Here is a 20926-nt window from a genome sequence, read left to right as displayed (position 1 = left end):
CCCTCACGCTCAGGCAGAACTTCCTGTGCTTCAATTTCTGCCCATTGCCTCTTGTCCTGTCACATGGGACAACTGAAAAGAGTTTGGCCCCGTCCCCTTGACACCCTCCCTTCAGGTACTTGTACACATCGATAAGATCCCCCCTCGGTCTTCTCTTCCCCAGGCTAAACAGGCCCTTTGCTGTGAGAATGTCCAAAACAGAGCAGAATGTCAAGTGCTAAATTACAAGTCATTTTGCTACTAATTACTGCAATTTACCACATTTCAAATACATGATTAGTCCTTTCCTTCTAAGAGTCTCCAGCAGCTGCTTACTTAGCTTCCTACAAAATGCACAGATCAGAGAGAGATGAGGACTGCTTCGAGGCAAGCTACAGTGGCCAGCATATTGTAGAGGGGGAGCACGCCACACGTTCTGAATGCTAGCAGACTCTGTTGGAAAGTTTCTGCTCGGAATAGCTTTGCTGAATGCAAAAAAATGAGACCCCTACGAAATAGATTTGACTTCTGGAGGAAAGAAAAGCTTTTGGGTGAGGAGGGGAGTAGAGAGAAACCTTGGTTACAGATACCTTCCCTCCTGAACCCAGTCATCTCAACATTCATAGTGTCTACTCACGTTTTCGTTGTTAGTAGGAAATATTTTTAAAAGTTTTCTCCCTGCTAGACTGCTGAACTTGGCATTTATTCAAAGGGCCAGGGCCCACCATCAGTCTACTGGGGCCTTTCCCAATAAAAACACATCTCTGCTGCAAGCCTGTAATCATTTGCAAGTGAGCACGTGGCTGAGGAAGCAAGGAAAAAAGAAATTCCTTCTGAATTTTCCTTTTGCTACTTTTCATCAAATTACACTTGTGTGTGCTCTGTTTCTTCAAACAATTTTGTTTCATGAAGTAGAGGGGGGCTGGCTGTGTATCTGTGGAAGTAGTTAGCCACAACATCAACACGTGTTTATTCCTTTTTTTTCACTTTTATTAATAGAAAAATCATTACTCTCTGTGTTTCACACACTAATGTGTGAATGCAGCATGTTCTTCCAGGGCTCAGAGGGGCAGAGGAAAAAGCACCAACTGGGCTCCAGCAAAGAGAGAGAAAAAAAAAGAAAGACAGAAAAAAACCCAGAAGCCGGGGCTCTTCAGACAGACTTTGGAGCTATTTTCCACACAAATATTTCTCCCTTGCTTCCAAGTTGTCTTGTGCCCAGTGGCTGGGACTGCTCAGCAGATCCTGCAGCCACTCTGTTGCTGGTGTGTAGGTCCACAGCTAAAATCGCAGCTGGAAGGAAGTGGTGATCACCAAAAGGAATTAGTCCTGCTTCCCACAGCTTTTCCTGAATTTCTTTCACTGTCCTTAGAAGGGGGTAAGGAAACATTATGCAGCTCAGTAACTGCATAATTGGGTTCCTCCTTCTGTCCATCCCCTTTTCTTTTTCTTCTGTACAGCCCACTGACTACGTGGACACTTTGTGGAGGAGAGGCAGGGAGATGGGCAAGGGAGGGGGACAGAAAAGAGCATTCTGTGTCAGAGCTTTTCTCCCACTTCACAAAGCTATCTGGGCTCCTGCAATTCTTCTCATAGCTCAACACTTCCCAGGGGAAATTCCCTAATTCCCAGGGAATTTAGGGAATAAAGACTCAAAGGGACATTTATCACAGTGAAGATGAAGTGATTTCCTACATCTTCAGCCTCAAATAATACCAGCTTGACTGGCTGGCGGAAACATTTTCTTAGCTCCATTTCACATTTCTGCCTTAGTACTTGTTCTCTTAGACAACAACTTCAGGAAATTCAAGTCACGTCCTGGTGCTGTTAAGCACTATCAACTAACAGATATGTAGCAAGTATAGATCAGTTTACCCAGGGTGAGAGATGCCTTGGGAATAAGCCTGGCCTTTAATCATAAACACACATAAATCTTTGTGAAAGTTTTTATGCAGAAGTTGTGTTGTACTAAAAGCATTTTTAATTTTTACTGTCTGTTCTCTTGGCTTAGTCTCAACACTAAAAAATGTGTATGCTGCATGCTGAAGTGAGCACTGCATGCACTGTCTATAGGAAGCTCAGAGTGCTTAGAAATTTTATTTGGAAAAACAGAGTGGGAGTGGACTGTGAATGACTATGGAGAATGAATCTGTGACTGGAAGATTATGCCAAGAGTTTGGTGTTGTAGTGTGGAAGCATAACAGAGCCCTCCAGCCTGCTGAAGATTTCTCAGAATGGGGCTTATTATCTTCAGGATGTTTGGTGAACATTTAAGAGATTTAAGAAGGTGCCAAGCAGGAAGAACAGTGTAATGATTTGGCAAGTATCATGGGGAGAACTGATAATGTGCTATCAGATGCAGGAGTCTTTTTGCACAACTCTGGGAATATCATCAGGCTCTGGAAAAAAAGAAGAGTGCTGAATTTTCTCAGAAATTATGAGAAAGGGCAAAAACATTTAGAGAAAATGAAAGATGTTTCTAAGCATCAAATTCTCTCTGTCTTTGTAGGATATCTCTGCAGCAGTGAAAATTAGAAGCACTCAGCCCTCTAGCAAGGCTGCTTTGCTTTTTCTGGGAAGATAAAGCTGACAGGATATCTTCATTGCGTCTAATGTAGACAAAAACTACTTCCCAAATTGAAGTGAACTTGGGATTTAGGGGCATGTAGCTTTATGTCTATTAAAGTTTTGCATTCACTCGGTTACTTGTGTTATATTAACCTAAAATAAACAAACTCAGGCTAAAGGGTCTTTATTTATTGTTGGAACACTGAACAAATATTTTGAAGTAGGAACCAACATATTGCTTATAACAAAATGCCTTTGCCCAAGCCAGAACCTGTGGAGGTCCCAGGAGAAAGGGGAACTTCCCATCATTCCCCTTCCAAAGTTGTTCCCAGGCAAAGGTGTTCAGTTCCTAAGCCATTGAATAGATATTTCTAGAGCCTTGAGACCCATTTCTGAAGGTTCCCTGCAACTGGTCAGCTCATGAGATCCATACTGCGTTGACTGCTGCCGTAAAACCCCTTAGAGACGTAGGGTAGTGGACTAACAATATTGCCTTAGGATCCCTAATTTTCTGAAAGAATTCCTGCCATGGCTGGTGGAATTATGAGTCCTCCCTGTTCTGAAATCCTACTGCGATGGTTGCTCCATCCTTATCCCGGTTCACTCCTCCTTGCAGCAGCACGTGCTGGATGCACAGGTTGTGTTCAGGGAGCACTCATATATATAAGTGGCTGATCACTTTTCCACTGGGGAAGGAGGGAAACACGTGCTGAATGAATCCAATCCATGAAGAGGTCCTCACTCACTGTAGGTTCCTATGAGGAAAGAGGAGGGAGGGCTGGATGAAATTTCCTGGGCAGCTGATAAATACAGACTATAACTAAAGGAGAAATGCATGAGGAAAGCAAGAAAGTGCGAGAGCACTAATAGAGGTAACAGAACTCAGACTGAGAAGAGTAGGGGGTGGAAGGGAAGAGAGACGAAAATGTTGGAAAAATGCTGAGGCCAGTATTGGGGGAGATCAGCTATGTTGCAGAGTTGCTCCTGGGAAGTCAGCCAGAGTATCTCTGAAGGAGTCTTCATTTCTCTCTCTGTAAAACAGTGCTAAGGACTTGCGCAGCATCCAGTTAATGAAGGACTTGCCCAGCATCCAGTTACAGGGTGGGCAGAAGGGAAGTTACTGGATGGAGATTCAGAGTGCCCCATGTCTTTCCCTTTAAATCTATATGGACTTTTTGTTGGTCATTCAAAATTACATAACTTGATGTCTTTTGTTAACCCCAATGTCTCCCCAATATTTCATACTTTACTTTTTCTTCAAGGGCACTCAGAGAATAGCAACTTTCTAAAACTCCTCTTTTTACTTTCCTAACCCTAATCCCTGTTTCCAATTTTTTCCTTTATTTTTAAAACAATTTTATTTGAGCTTTGGGAAATGTGAGAGCTCATTTAAGCTAATTTGTAGATCAGCACTGCAGCTGCTGTTCTTCCTTAGGAAAAGATCTTGCTGACATCCACTGGAGTTTTTATTTGCAAGGGCTGAAGGACTTCCTGTGCTGTGTGTGTGAGCAAATTAGTGGAAGAACCCAGTGAGGGGCAGCATTAATGAAGTGATCCAGAGTTTGTAGGCATCTGTCTTACAAATTAAAAATACAGCTGACAGCCTGAAGATCTGTGCTTTGTTACTGATATGAGCACTGGGCCAAGTGTAAAAAAAGGCTATTAGTCTTAGATTTCTAGAAGAAGGCACCCAATTTTTCTCTGTCTCACTTATTCTCACCTATAAAATAGGGACGTATTTTGATATCTCTAGCATACTGCTACAAACTATAAATCATTATTATTCAAATAAATTTTGAGTTCTACCTTTGCTACAAATTGGAATGGAATATGTTGCCTTTTATGTATTTTTTACTGATTTACAACATGCGTGTACTCATTAGCTGACTCTTGGAGTCATTCTTCAACTTATTTCAAATCTGTCCAAAATTCATTAATGGAAATGTTATTCATTTTAATACCATATTATCATAAGATGTTCATCTTGTAGGATCAGCACAATGGCATAGTGCGCTGGGTCCCTTCAGATGTTGGATAGCACTTTCTGAGTTCTACAAGTATTAGAACCACTAGGCCTTTCAGCATTCAGCAGATTTCCATTAAAGATCCACACATTCATCTCCAAATGAATAATGACAGCTGACAGGAGGAAAAGGCTCTTAAGTACAGAGCTTTGCAATAGGGAGATGCAAGTATGTGTCTCCTGAGGCCTAATAGCCGTAATGCCCTGAGAGTGCACAGCTGGAGGCAACATCTAAGCTCAGGTTGTGAAGTCTGTGGCATCCTAGCATGTGGCACCCTTCTTTTCTGGTTTCTCTGACTCCCTGTTTGCAGGTCAATGTTCCTGTTGCAAGGTAGAGTGAAGACTGAAAGCATCCTTGCATCGGGCACGGTGCTGCTGCAGTTCTCAGACTGTCTGCCCTCCACTCCACTCATTGCAGGCAGTTTCCAGGATGATGCCCAGACCTCCTGCTCAGACTTTCACCCTGCCGCTCCACCTTTCTTTCAGTGATCAATCCGCCAAGCCTCTGACTGCCCCTTTCCCTGTCCTTTAGGCATGCTGTTGCCTGAGCCCTTGCCTCTCCTTGACTCTCTGAGCCAGCCTTATCTCATTGGTGCACTTCCTTTCACAGAGCCTGGAGATGAAGGTCCACCTCCCACCTTGAATCAGAAGAAACAATGGTGCCAGAATTTAATAGCTACATACAGGCAAATCTGGGATCATGCCTGATTAAATGGTAAGTCTTTACTGCAAAATGTGGCTGTCTAAAGCTTGTATAAGATTTTTTGGCATATGTTTGTGTGTGTAGGGCATGTATTTGTATGTAAATGTAAAACAAAGAGCTTAGCATTTCTGGAAGACAGGTTTATTCTGAGCTTCCACATCCTCCACTGTTGGTGCTTAAAACCTCAAAAATTAAACTTCAAATGTTAAGTCTATTCTTAATAATAGTTTATCATTTTCCCTGGCAGAGAAAAAAATAATTATAGATACACATTAAAATATCTGTAGATATTCCTAAGTGCCATATGTGATAAAACCTATTCACACAGTAGCATTTGTGTGTCCTACATAGCCACAGATAGTGTACTTAGGCACCAGATGTAGATTTAGTGAATAAAGACTTGATGGGAAAGTTTGAACACCTGCCAGCTATAATAAATATTAATAGTTGGACTTTGTCTGGGATCTCATTCCATCTTTCTGCCCATACCTGTAATTCCTTTACTGGATTAGACATATGTAGTTTGTAAACATCTTTTCCACAACCTTCCCAAGCTCCTAGCAGATAGACAGTGTGGGCCATCTACAGAACACCAAACCACCTACGCCCAGGAGACAGAAACAGTGTGTGCAAGGTGCTTGGCTTCTAGCTTTGACTTCCTAGATGATGAGGAGAAATTTCATGTCAGGGCAATCAGGGCTAGAGTAAGGCAGATATGAGCAAGCAACACGGGGAAGGAAAAACAGCAAAAACAAGGAGATCAGGAACCATCCTTACACGAGTGTGATGATGGAGTTATGATTAAAGGAGAGAAAGACCTGCCCCCCCTTTCATTAGGAAAGGAGAACAAAGAGCTGGTGGAAGGCATGACAAGTGTGCAGAGAAGACAAATCTTTTACTGGAAAAAACATTCAGGTAGTGTGAGAGAGGAAAAAAAAAAAAAAAAAAAACAGGAGAAGAATGCCATGGGGTAAAGGAGGAAATAGGCCACAGTCTCAGAATTGGCATAATGTTGCATGCAATATAACAAAAATTGCAGTCTGAAGAAGAGTTCCCAGATGCTCTTCTCTTCTTTCTTTGTGCAGATAGCTGACAGAAGGAGTAGCAGGCTATGGCCTATATTCTCCAGTTTTGCAGCATGCAGAGGCATAATACAGACCAAAGTGATTTCTCCTTTCCCAAGCTTAAAATGATCTTCCCTGGGCCTGATCCTGCTGCTCATTAAAAAATCTCAGCTGTCCCTGGTTTCTGTCCTGTCAAAGGTGCTCACCACCTTCAGGGGATGAGTGTGGTGAGGTGTCCTGGCCAGGTTCACTGTGCTGACTGTCAGCGAGGCGGTGGATGCCGTGGGGAAATGGCGCAGATCTTTCCAGGCGACGCTTTCCTTCATCTCCGGCGGTGCAGTACTTATCCACGTTGGCTATAACCTGCACACAAAAAAGTCGAAACTTCTGGAGCCAGCTCTTATGGCTGGTTGGTGTCCAGTCCTCCTCCGCTTTACAGACAGAGGAGCACTGGCACGTCCATGGTATGGGGGAGCTGGTTTTGCTCAGAAGGGATGAGGGCAGACAGAGAGGCAGGAGAGAAGGGGAGGGACAAACTGCAGGGACTGACAGCAGCGTTCACCCTACTCTGAGGTCTTGGCACTCGCATCATACAGAAAGAAAAGTATTTCGCTTCAATCCCTGACTCCCCTCACTCCCATGCAGGCTGAGGGTGGACTTGCTTTCACAGCTGAATTCCCTTTTTATAATGATAAGGTCAGCTGTATGATTTATAACCTCTGGCTCTTTCTCTTCTCTGGTAGCAAGGCAGCAGGCTTTTCCACCCCTAGCTCCTCCTGCCTGACATTTTACCTTAAATTTTGATGGTGACCCATTTAGCTTTGACAGCACCCACTCTGGCATATCCAGGAAACTTCAGTAAGGGTTGAATTAGGATACTTGTTCTTGATTAACCCTTTAAAGTCATTTAAATTGGCTGCCACATGTAACGCAATGCAAGCTAGAACATAAATTTGAATGGAAAATGTATCTGATTATTGTAAAGGTCCATTGCTTTGAAAAATAACAGTTTTAACTTTTCACAAGGTGAAAAACTGGTGATATCAGAAAAACATGCATTCTACATCTTGAATGTGACTTCCACAAATAAATCTGACTTGAAAACATGGCCCAAAGATTGTTTGCATAATAAATTTGCCTCGATTAATTTTCACAAATACCAGACATTTAACTTTAAAAATAAGACGGGAAACTGCCACTTTCTTTAATCAAATCCTAGTCTGTGCAGCAAACCCTCAGAGGTATTCATATAAGACTAAAAAAAACCGTACCATTACTTTCAAAACCTCTCTGCTTTATTTTTAACTCTCTTTTTCATCTAGTCTTTTTCAGTAAATCAACCATTCTGTATTATAGGGTGTATCCAAACTCAGAAAAAACTTCTAGCCAATTGTTTTTGAGGAACTTTCCAAAGGACTGCGCTACTCAGTTTGAGAGATCGAGAGTGCCACGTCGCTCCCTAGTTTTAAGGGCTGAGAAAACGATCATGGTGACTTTTGCAGTTCTTGATGTGGTTCTGGGTGGTAACTTCCAATTGCCAATATTGTTTTTTTCCCCTTGGCTGTAAGGACATACCATAATTGTACTTGGCTATATCTACAACAAAGCTCTCTGAATGCAAAACTGAATCACAGGGACCATCTAGTGTTCTTAATCTGCATGGTTCATGGCAGCAATGCTTTTTATCTGAATAACAAAGCTGAAAATATTCTGTAGTCTGCTGGGTTAAGTGTCTCTGCTTGTGTTATATTTTTCCCTTTGGGACTTGAAAAACATTTCAGAGAAAAAAATTAAATATGGGTCACCTCAACTGATAAAATGAGAAGAGCAATCTTGAATGGTATTTTCAGGTGTCCCACTCTAAAAGAAGGCTATGTTTTTCAAGGTATTCACAAAGAATCTGTTGCTGCTTTTCAGCTAATATTTTTTCTAAAACAAAGTGGAAATTATGCTCAGTGTGTCAAGAACAGCAGATCTCAGCTTCAGAAAGTCTGAAATTTTCATCTGTGATAAACACCTCTGCATCTAAATGTAGCTTCAAGCCTTCCTCAGCATATCCAGTAACTGCCTATGCTTCTTTCTGCAGTAGGTAATTAAAATTTGCAATGAGCATTTGAGAGACGTATGAGCACAGTAAAGATACCATACATACTTTTCCCCTCTAGCCACATCCTCCTTTTCTGCTCTTAAGGAGATTTTAGATGCTTCTGCGGGGAGAGGAAGGGGGTCCCCATGGGGTTGGGGAGAGATTTAGAGAAGTGGCACTGCTGAGAGTCAGGGTGCTCCAGCGTCAGCTGAGGGATGCAGGCAAGAGGGGATTTCTGATGTGCTTGAGAAGGGACGGAGAGGAGCTTGGCAGGGTTGCAAGCTGGGGCCAAGCCAGGAGGTGTGGGTGGGAGCAAGGGAGGGAGCTGGGAGGTCTCTGGGAGCTGGAGAAAGAAAAATGAAGGCAGGAAGTTGAAGCTGTGATGCAAGGCTGACGGTGCAAGGCTATGCACCGCGGGAGAACTGCGTTTAGGGGAGGTTGTGCTTGCCCTATACCTCTTCCCTGTGTGCACATCAGTAACGGGAACACAAACACGTGGTGCTGCTGTTCCCTTCCTGCTCGCTTTTGCAGTCAGAAATGCGGCTTCTCAGAGAGTCAGGCCTCTGCAACAGGCTGCAGGTCTTGAGCGAACAGCTTTTCTGGGAATATTCTCAGCGCTTGGAGGTTGTTCCCAGGCAGAAGTGCAGTGGGCTCCTTGCTACGTTTGGACACTTCCAACTATACCCAGCATTCAAAAGGCAGATGGAGCAGAACGTTTTAATAAATCATGCTAACTTGTCAGAATCTCAGGGCAATTTCATCCTACTTTCCTTTTTTAAAAAAGACCTTAAGGAAACCTGTGAGTAGGCTCCATATTATAGTTTGCAAATAAGAAATTCCTGAAAAAATTTCTAGAGGCTTGAAGGAAGGGAGGGACTTCTTTCAGCACATACTCCCTGCAAGTCTGACTAACAGGAATTCAGCTACACGGGACTTTGTTTGAATGTTTGAATCCCCTGAGATACAAAGATACATGATTAATTTGTGAAATGTATTTTGATTTCACCAGCTAGTTCAGACTGACAATGAAGGAGGGTGAAAAAGCTGGCAATATTGCCTTTAGCTGAAAATATCTGGAAAAGTAGAGAAAACTTCATTCAATATTACAGAAGGAAAGATTTTTGAAACTATACATTGAAAGTTCCTCATTTTTAAAGGAATTTTTAAAATGTCCGAAATCTAAATAAAGCATTCCATTTCCCATCAGTTAAGCATTTGTCCAAATTAAGAAGAATTCTATGTATTGGTTTTCATCTTATCTAATTTCAGTTCTTAAATTTGGTCCGAAATGAAGTTTTTTTTTTTTTTTTTTTTTTTTTTTTTTTTCCCAGACAGTGAAGTAGCAACTTCTGGTACTCACAAAGATCATACCTATACACACAGTTCCAGGACTAGATGTAAGCCCTCATCATGTCTTGGTTCACTGCTCGAATGAAACCTACTGTCCTACTGCATATGCTACTGACCTACAACTCATAGGAAGGATTAATGCTGGAAGAAATCTGTGATATAATCCAAAAGACTCTCTGATCCATGGACTGGAACAGCAATACAGAGTCTTGACCCTGTATGGGATGGAACAAGTGGTACAAGGAATGACTTTAGGGACTAATTGACTGAAGTGTTAAAATCTCTCAAGAATATTCAAAAGTATTGTTGATTTTTTTTTTTTTAGCTTTGTGAAATTGAACCTGTCTGAACCTTCACCATGCCAGCACATGCTCCTGAACTGGAAAACACTCTGATTAATTAAGATCAAAAGATAGGTTTCATTCTAAGCCAAAATGTTTGTGTTCCATAATCAAATTTCTAGCTGGATAATATATTGTATTAAACTTCGTAATAGACATGACAAGATAGGCAAAATAGTCTTACTGTAGATACTGACAATGCCTCCATCATATGCATTCAAGAAGCCACAAATTATATCCTTTTATTGCAGGACAAAAATAGGTCAGATTGTGCTAGTCTTCACTAAGTTTTCCAATACATGTTGTAGAAAAAAAGGGCAGATAGGAAAAATTAAAGGAACTTCAGCAACATATATTTACTTACAGAGAACAGTGAATTTGTTTTGAGAATGGTGTTAAATTTTTCAAAATTGTTTTTATGATGAAGATGTATTTTGAATAAAGTTACTTTATTTCTTAATTTTTGGTTTTAGGTTTTGCTATTTTTGGCAATGATAGGCCAAATACCGTTGGTCTTGCTCTTGTGTGCATCAGCCTCATTATAATGAACGATGTGAGGATGTTCTGCTCACTTTATAAACTGTGTCCGCGTTCTCCCCCTTCCGGCACTAGAATAACTTTGGCTCCATATCGTCTGTCAGGCAAGAAGCAAACCAGTCCTTGAGTCATCCAGGATTAGCTAGGCTGTGCTGACTGGCCAGCCCTCAAAGTGCAACTGCCTGTCTTGCCCTCTGTGAAGGCATTCGTTCGGGTTGCTCTTCTCCATCCAGCTGCTGGGTTTTGTGACATTTACAGGAATTATCTTCTCTGAAATGTTCGCTGCTCTGTCCAACCTAGCTGAGATTAGCTACCTGTTCAAAATTTGTTAGGGGTGGAGAGGGAGGTATCTGTCAAATGAACAATCTGACAGATAGAAAAAGCAAATGCAGAAGCTCATATTTTAAAGTAAATAAAACTAACAATAAAATACTGGTTATGGGTGAGGATAAACATCCTGAGGTGTGCTGGCACTCTCTATTGATGTCTAGATCCTGTGATCACTTTTGTCCAGTATAAATGTGCTCTGCCGCTGAAAGAGAGGTCCTGACTCTCCCCCTCCTCCTTTCTGCCAGCTCCAGCATGCATGTGGCTCTACAAACAGGATCACAGAGCCGAGTAGACCAAAGACTAACTAGTGGTTTGCTGGGTTAGCTGCCCAAAAGTCTCTCTAATTCACTTGAATTCATTGCAAAAGAGACTTTTGCCTGTTAGCTGCTTTGCTATGTAAGACCAAATAGCTCTAAGCTGTCAGTAACACAGCTCAGGGAGTAGCTCTGGGCACTGATTGACTATGAAGTTCAGAAGTTCAGAGTCCTCATCCATGTCAGACCGTTAGACTGTTGCTTTAGCAAAATCTCTGAAGCCTGAGTTGCATAAAGAGGAAGAAAGATGTGTGTGTGTGTGTCTTGAGAAGAGGAAAGTTCTGCTAAGAAGAGATTTAATACTGCTCCCTCTGCTGATCTACAGTTCTGCTGCAATCTTGCCTTTCAGTTTGTGACACCAGCCTAAGCAACCACACACCTGTGATGTGCCACTGAGGGCCCTAGGCAGTTGTGTCATCCCCCTCGGGCCACTAGTGATGGTCACCACAGATCAAATGAGGCTTTTTGGTTAACAGGATAATAAATGCACAGAAATTCCCAAAGAAGCAGCTATGCTAGAAGATCCATACTAGTAGAGACCAGAATCAGCATATTTGTTTTTCACCTTTGAGTGTCACTGGATTTTGATGAAACTGTGTTCTAATCTGCTGCACTTTAAAATACACCTCTTTCTCGCTAGCACAGCAGATGCTGGTGAGTACACAGCCTAAGCTGACATTTTAAAAACAAATGCAATATCTTGTAGCTGTGACTGCTTGTGCCTTGATGTATCTTCAAAGGCAAGCAGTCAAAGTCTCTTCAAGAAGACAAAACTCTCTCACACACATCAGGGTATATATTAATGTTTGAATTTTTGCTTTTACTAGATATTTAGTATTTTTCCTTCTTTCTTTCCATCATCTAAAGTTACCATAATTGAGAATGGAGTACATGTTTTTCCTTTGTAGATGAGAAATATTAACAAAAATGAAGTACAAAGCACCAATCTCACAGGTAATGCACTAGTGAAAATTATAGGGAGTTAAATGAGGAAATTCATTATGACAGAAATCATGGGCTGAAATCTTTTCCTGTTTAGTTATGAACAATATAGCAGAAATTACTGCAGTTATTTCAAATTTTATATAATGAAGATCTGGATGTCATCCAGCATCAAGACAGAAATGTGGTTAGGTGTATTTACAGTACGGAAAAATGTAGGTTACTTTTTCTTTGTAAAATACCTGGTTTTCCTCTATAAGCTAGTGAATGTTCTTTGAAAAAGGATAGTGTTGTGCTTTAAGCTTATTATTGATAAATCAATAGTGGTTTTTTTTTTATATTTAATAAATAAATGAAGGCTAATGTATTTAAATTACACAACCTCAATCTAGTTCAGCTTTGCTCCATATAAACATCATTCAGGTGAATTAAAAATATGTAGAAATATCTGATATGCAAAATTCTATTTCTTCAGTAACCCCATATTAGTCATATTTAGTATGTTACAAGAAATGAAGTTAATCATTAATGTACTAGTTAACTAATGGATCATTTGTTGAAAATTAAAAAATCCTATATGGGGTTATGTATAAGAGACCAAACGCCTCGCACTTTTACAGCTTCTTCATGCTGTAGGAACTGTGAAGTCAGCTTCTTTGGCTAAGGAAGGACTTGACATGGTTTAAGGAAATCACTGGGTGATATTTTGCCAGTTGAGAGTTTTAATCACAGAGAAACAGGTGTCTTATGAAAGGATGGACCTGACTCAGTATCTCAAAAATTGTAGCCATCATTGCAGCCCTTTTATAGACCTGGTAACTTGTTGCTTAGAGCAACCTCAAAGCTGCTTTAATTGTAGTCTCCTGGGAAACTCAATGGTTCCTACCTTTGATTTTTTTAGCAGTCTTACATGATTGCTGCAGGGATTCAACTCCCTGACATGCGGAGGTGTATGCACACATTTCTACTAATTTTAATTCTACCATACAATATTCCTACCTACAGTGAAGTGATATCAGAGACCGTGTAGTTATCGGAAGCACCACATGGTGTCTGTAGTGCCAAAGAAAAGAAGTTATGGAAAGTTTAACCAGAGACTTTTTGAAGAAGGATTTTTGTTGTACACCTGACAACATTTGCACTGTGGAGGGAGAGAGTGCAGAATAATTGCAGGGAGTGAAATTAATAAGAATATTTGCTGCTTTCTAATAAGTACCTTAAAGGAAGGAGTCAGAGATAGAAAACTTAGAATCATAGAAAAGTACGGCTAGGAGGGATCTCAAAAGATCACCTAGTCTTGCGAATGTTTCCGTGTCATTCTTGACATGTATTTGGGAAAAATACGTAGTAGTGAGACAAGAAGACATAGAAATAAGATTTCACTGCTTCTTTAGGCAATCTCTTCCAGGGATTCTCTAGCCTTACCACTTATTTTTATTTTTATTTTTATTTTTTTCCTGAACCTAGTCTTTCTTGCTCAATATCCTTTCACTATGGACTCAGAGACTTGATTTCTCCCTTACTCTTTGACTGCACTCCCCTGAACTCTGTCCACTTGCTGCAAATCTTGCTTGAAGTGCAGTGCCCCAGCCTAGACTCAAACCTTTGGCCAAGGCCTTATCATCCCTGAGGAGTGTGGAAGGACTGCTTTCTGTGCTTTGCTAGCTATGCTCAAGTTTATTCATCTCTGGATATTTTTTGAATTTCTATATTTTTGACTCTTACTCAGCTTGTCACTTATTCATTGTCTTCCCTTACTCTACATTATTACTAGACATTTGCTTCTGGCATTTTTCTGGTCCAAATGAAGTACCTTTTTCTTGTCCATGCAAACAATAGCACTCTGATTCTTCAGAACACATCTCCAACTTCTGAAGGATGTTTTTGAACTCTAATCTTCAACGTGACTGGAAATGTCCCCAAAGAAATAGTATGTTCAGATCCAGATCACTTATGATGAAATTGAGAATTTCTGGACAGAGCAAAGACCTCTACTGAACCTCACTCAGTACAGTCTTTCATTTTGATAGTGAACCTCTCCGAATGGTTTCCCATTTGCCCTCCAAGATTTTCATCTGAGTGCATTAATTAATGCTAATTTCAGTTTCTTTCCTATTTCTTTCTAGATTGGAACAAAGAGTTTGTTGAATCATGACTGGCATTTTTTCAGGTTAACTGAAGTTAAGCTAGTGGGTTTACAATTCCCCAGCTCTTCCTTTTTCACTTTTTCAAGACAAGCCTCTTATAGGCTGCTGAATCTCTCTTTTCTCCTTAAATGACCAAAAATAACTGTTAGCAGTGCCGAGAATTGTTAGCCAACCCTAAAACTGGAAAGATAATATTTTGCTTTTGAGTGTGGGCTGAAATTTGAGTCCTATAAAGACAGTAAGTTTCAGGAGGAATTCTGGTCCCTAACAATTTTACTGGGATCCAGACTCAGAACGGAAACCCAAATTTCAAAAACCTCAAGGCTTAATACATCCACATGTCACGGTCTACTTTGGATTGCTATAAACAACGCTGGGGCTATTTACAAAATATGTATCTGTACCCCAGGTGAGACTTTGACCCACTCTGTGTTCCAAGTCATGGTCTGGAATTCAAACTCTCCTGAATATATCTGTCTTGTATTGGCACTTTAACCAGAGGTTTACAGGGCACTGGCATTTAAAAATAGTCTTTAATTATCTTAGTATATTTGATCTTCAGGAAGAAATTTAGTCCTTGTTTCCACATACACTTGTAGGTAATGAACAAAGTATTTGCATGGCAGTTTCCATTTTATTTCAGACCTGCACAAGTCTATTTGAGACTTAAGATCATTTGAAAACTAAATAATGGAGAAAAGTGTGGTGGAACCTAATCCTATCATCCTTAATTCCCATAAATAATACCTGTATCTTTTCTGATCTCTGCTAAGAGATGCAGAGCAAGGTCTGCAGATTTAGAGCAGGATTTTTGGTCTTTCCCTGAATAACAGTAAAACAATTACTTTTATTAGTAAACTGATGCATAAATGATTCGGTAGAGGATGTTTTAAAGATATATATTTCCTCCCTCTGAATACTGTTCTGTCTTTTGGGGTTCCTCTCAGATGTCTGGACCATAAAGATTTAAGATTTTTTATCAAAAGCTTGGTAAACATGAATTAGCTAATCAGCCACCCACATCACACTTGATTCTAAAGTAGTATTAAGATATTAATCAGGAAAATTATAATACGAAAAGAAATCATTGAAGATAATGCTCAACTGAAAGACTAATGTAAAAGTCAAAAAAAAAATCCTGTCATATTCCATTTGCCTTTAAAGGGACAATTTTATGCTTTAAAGTATTTTTAAGGGTTAGGAGAAAAGTGCCATGTTTCCAGCACTGTGTCAGACACAGTAAGTGACAACCCATCAGTGCACTGCATCAGCTGATGGGGACAAACATTGTGTGTAGTAACTGACTTCCAAACTCCTCAAGTTTTGAATAATCAATGCAATCACATGAACATGTATAGAAACCTTGTTGTCCATCTCTGGGACACACCTGTGTGTCTACACATCCCATTGCTTTCAATTAGCCTGGAAATGTGTACTTACGTAGACGTTATTGCAGTTTATTACAGTTTTACACACAGACAGCAGTGACAAACCCCGTATCACTGAGTAGCTGTATGTGAGCTAGACAGATCTAAAGACAGCCCTTCCTGTCCTCTCCTCCAAATTATCAGGCAAGTCCCTCCAGTTTGGACTTGAGAAATCCAGAATAATCACTGACTGGGGACCGCCCTCCTGAAGTGCTGCTGATGCTGGAGAATCGCATCCTTTTTGGCCCCAGTGATCCTGGGCCCAGCCCTCGCTGTTCAGAAACCGTGGTGCTTGGTACCTGCTTTCCAGGGGCACAGCAGCAGCTCTCCCTGCATCCTTACTCACCTGAGTTGTTCTCATGGTCACCACCGTAAATACATCCTTAACAGATGAGAGGTGAAACCAAGTGGTGCAGTGTTTGACTGCTATAGGGAACCGCCACAGTGGAAACAGCTGTCCTAGATTCAGTGGTGACCTTTGGGCAGCAAAAAAGACATTATAATTGTTCAGTGATAAAGATTGGTCTTTCTCTTCTCATGATAAACTCCTACATGGGCCGTTAACGCACCAAATCTGCAATCGGTACCGGCTGCTAAGAATAGGTAGTGCTGGCTGCACCAAGGAGGAGGGAGATTCCTCTAAAGGCTCTGGAACAAGATTGAATGGGCTCTGACTACTTTCACAACTGCTTTCAGATGTTCGTTTATATCTGGACAGAAGCCTGAATGCTTCATGGGCAGGCATCGCTATTTTATGCAGTTATATAGCCTGCAGTATAGTAAGACTTCTGTCAAATATTCGATTTTTAGGGCATATTTGATCAATCAGCCAGCCACAATGGTAATAAATATATACATATTCTTCCACAGTATGGTATCCCAGGTCCTCTGAATCAAAGTGCTTCGAAGAAGTGCAAATATTTTAAATCAAAAAGTGCAGGTCAACATTTTCAGACTGAGAAGCCCAAATCCACATTTTGATAAGGAGCCTGAAGTATTGGTCAATGGGAGTGGAAGGTCGTGAGTTCAATAGCAGGAAGATATTTAAGCATTCACCCTAATTTAGTCACCTAGCTTGGATATGTTTGTCCTCTGCTCCCTGAGGGTTAACATACAAAATAGAAATCTATTTATATACTTATATAAATGATAGCAATATAAAAAAACATTTTTTGCTGTGCTCACAAACAATAAATGCTGCTGGCACACATCTCCAGATTTTTTTGGTCCATTATCAGAACTCTATTTTTTATTTATGCCAAAAGCATCTCAGACATTAACTTTTAGTTTGAGTTACCTGTTTTAATGTTGAGTTACTTGTAAAACATACAGTCTAATATACGACCCACACTACATTAAGAATAATATCGGTCTATAACCTTATATGCTTCTACACTGGTGAATTAAAGTGTTTTATGAAAGAGTGTGCTTGCAAAATGTTGATTTTCACCCTTCGTATTTCATTAATATCATTTTCATATTTCTGCTTTATGGTATCACTTTGTTTTCCAAAGGCAAATATATGCTATTGGAGCTTTGATGGGGACTGGCTTCACACGGCTTAAATGGTAAGAGGGCACACTCTACTGGCAGCAGTCTTCCCAGAGTTTTAAAGTAATGCTTTCCACAGCAAAATGCCTTCAAAATTATTAATTAAAGAGCTTGTTCAAAATGTGCTCGCTGACACTACTATAGTAATTCAAAATTTGCGTATAGCTAAATATTTTAACTCTGTTTTAACTCTAACATACCTTATAGATACTAAGTACTTCAGAATTTGGAACGTTAAAAATGCATGGCTAAAGTGCAAAGTTTGTTTATAAACAATAGATCTTAGGTTTTTGTGGGAGTCCTGTGGAGTCAGTGGAAAGACTCCTATTAGTGTTAAAGTGCTCAAATTAGATTCACTCAAGAAATTTAACTCCACAGTGAACGGGGTGTAATTCTGTCCTAGCCCAAATGTTAGTTTCCATCTTCATGTGTAATTTTATGAGACTTTTAATATTTAACTACCTTCTTGAGGCTTAGAAGGTAATTTTTTCAGCACTTTAAATTGCCCAATACAGAAGTAAAGTAATAGTCGTACTTACATACTGGACGGATTTTGGGTGGTGCATGTTCAACTAGCCCTTGCCTACGTGCTGCTCACGGAGATGTCAGGTTGGGGTGGGAGGGAGCATGTGGTGGGGAAAGGGCTCACCGTCACAGCCTTGAGTTCAGCCCTTCTGCTGCGAGACTGTGATTTGTCACTTGGGCTCAAGAACCGCTGTCTCTGTGTGTGCGTGTGTATCATCTGCCTACAAGAACATTAACTGCATGTCTGAGATCTGCAGGATCCCTGAACTGTAGGATCCTACCATCTCAGCAGGTTTCAACCTTCATTTTGTCTTACTTGTAGGCCTGTTTTTACTTCCAGAATATAACTGGAAAACCACTTCAGACTTGGCATCATCTGCAATTGGCCCAGCTACTGTGTCAGACCTCTTTAAACACTCTTAACTCTCAAATTATTACTTTACTTGAAACTTTTTGTGTTTTCAGAATAAACTACCCAGCCCAGTTTGCAGACAATGTACTCTGCAATGAATGTCAGATTTAATAAAAACAAATCATAGCTACAGTCATTAATTACTATATGTAGTATTAAATGGCAAAATATAACTCTGCTATCAATAAAATATTCAAAACAAAGCTTCAAGGTTTGAAACTGAGATTTTGCTCTTGAATTTTCCATCTTCCCTAAGTACTAAAAGTTTTTTTTTTTTTTTTTTTTTTTGGTCTTCACACTAACACAAGAACCTTGTCAACCTCTAGGTTGTGTTACTGCATTTAAATTCTTCTGAGGTATTGTTACTCTGCTCTAGCCTTTCTTTAGTCTCACTGTGAATTAATGACTTGCCCTTGCCCTAAAAGCATAACAGAATAAATTCTACTCATAATTCAAAAGTTATTTTTTTTAGGCCGTCTTTAAGTTTGGACCATGTCCAAAGTAGTAATAGACATGCAGCTAAAGGAATGCTTGATGTCACCTGGCAGCAAAACAAACCCATTTGTTGTGTTTAATGATACTTAGTTGCTCTTAGAAATACTTGTTTTTTTTCCTGAGTATGATTTATCTCATAAATATATCACTAACATATGTTTTTTATTGGATAATTGCCACTGATATTGATGTAATTTTTCTGTACTGTTAGCACAGGAATTGTTTTGTTCTTGACATGAGTCCTAGACAAGTTCTGTGAGAAGCAAAGAGGTGTCACTGGCTTGATTTGTAAGGTACTGAGAACTTGATTTCAATGAGAGTTGCAAATCTTTATTCTTCTGGAAGGAGGGTAGGAAAAAAGCAGACTGCCATTAGCTGAAACACGTAAGACATTTTAATATGAAAGAAACAAATTATTCAGGTTGCAAGAAGCTAGACAACTTAATTGCAACCTTCAGCTTGTAGCATCCATGTAGGTCCTAATTAAGCAAACAACCTTCTCTTTGGAGGTTATATTGTGAAGGCTGCTCTCACGTGAAACTTCCAGTGACTGCTTAAATAATTTGAAGACTTTCATATCAACAGTTGGAGCTCATGTCATTTTTTTACTGCAGATTTCCCCACTGACTGTGAGGGTCACTAAAGTATCTGATGAGACAATAGTTTTCACATTGATATTCAAATATGGATATTTAAAAAGGCTTTATGCACACTTAAAGAGAAGCACAGCAGAAGCAGGGACATGCTGTCTTTCCAGGGGAGAGCAATCCTATCTGAACTGAACCCATGCAATGAGCATGCTTCACCTATGCTCTTAACTAACCCTGGAAAGTGGCCTTGGAACACATCAACTTTTCCTGCCCACTTTCAGTTGTCACTTGCCACTTCTGACTGATACTTTGAAATTTTTCACTCTGGAAGCTGCTGCTACTTAGTTTTTGTTAGAAATGTAAAGGAGGTTGGAAGAACTATATTCAGGTAGCATGATGTTTCATTTTAGGTTTCTCACAGACTTAGGTAACTCAAAAATCACATGAGTCCTACTTTGCTTGTACTGGCAGCAAAGTATATATGGATCAGTGCCTGGAAGTCTTGTTGTCCAATGTGATTCATCTGTGCACTGGAACAGGTTGCCCAGAGAGGCTGTGGAATTTCCTTCTCTGGATCTGTTAAGATATTAACCCACCTGGACGCAACCCTGTCTAACATGTTCTAAGTGACCCTGCTTAAGCAGGCAGGTTGGACTAGATGATCTCCAGAGGTCCCTTGCAACCGCAACCATTCTGTGATTCTGCCTGCAGGACAAGACTAACCCAAGCTACTGTAATGATGTCTGTTACTGAGAAAACATGAGGCTAGTTAAACTGAGGGATATAATGAAGTAATCAATTTTACCTTCACATAAGCAGTGAGCAAATAAGGGTGATATATAATAAAATATTTTATATGTGAAAGAACTAATTAATCACTATAATCATGGTGATTTAAGGCAATGACTAATGTAATGAAATTTCCTTAGCTACAGCTAAAGAATAGAACAATGTTTCACTGCTTTTTCCTCCCTCTGAGTTTTTGTGCTCAGATAAGACTATGTTCTGCTTGAACTATCAGCTGGAGTCTCCTACGACCTTTCTTCCCAGCTCCACTTTGTTGCTACACAGAGCATTTTGTGTTTGATGCTTTTGTATCAAGTCCTGCTGTGAAGGAAGCATTTATCAGTCTCACACTCACCTCATTCCCATCCTTTCCATTTAGCATTAGAGCAGGATTTTCAAGAGCTTTGAGCTCAAACATGTCACTGAGCTCAGATCCTGAGTAGGAGTGCCCTGACAAAGTGCTCAGAGAGGTCAGCTCCAGAAGCATTTGTGATCCAGATGACAAAGCTATACTATTCATGTGCTAGATGACTTGAGTGCATGGAGGTAATGAGAAGGAAAAGGACCTCCAGCTCTCTGAGCTATGCTCTCTCCAGCTGTCCTGTCTGCTAAATTTGCCCCCGGGAATTTTATTTTAGATTGGCAATGCCAGAATTCAAAATGTGCCTGTAGGTAAGGGCTAAATTTAACTTTTTTCATGAAAGGAACTCTTAGATGGTCTTCACTGTTGCTGCTGACATCCTCATTATACTAACA

Source organism: Rhea pennata, chromosome 2, assembly GCF_028389875.1.
Source record: "Rhea pennata isolate bPtePen1 chromosome 2, bPtePen1.pri, whole genome shotgun sequence".
NCBI lineage: Eukaryota > Metazoa > Chordata > Aves > Rheiformes > Rheidae > Rhea > Rhea pennata.
Note: the sequence above shows the minus strand (reverse complement) of the source record.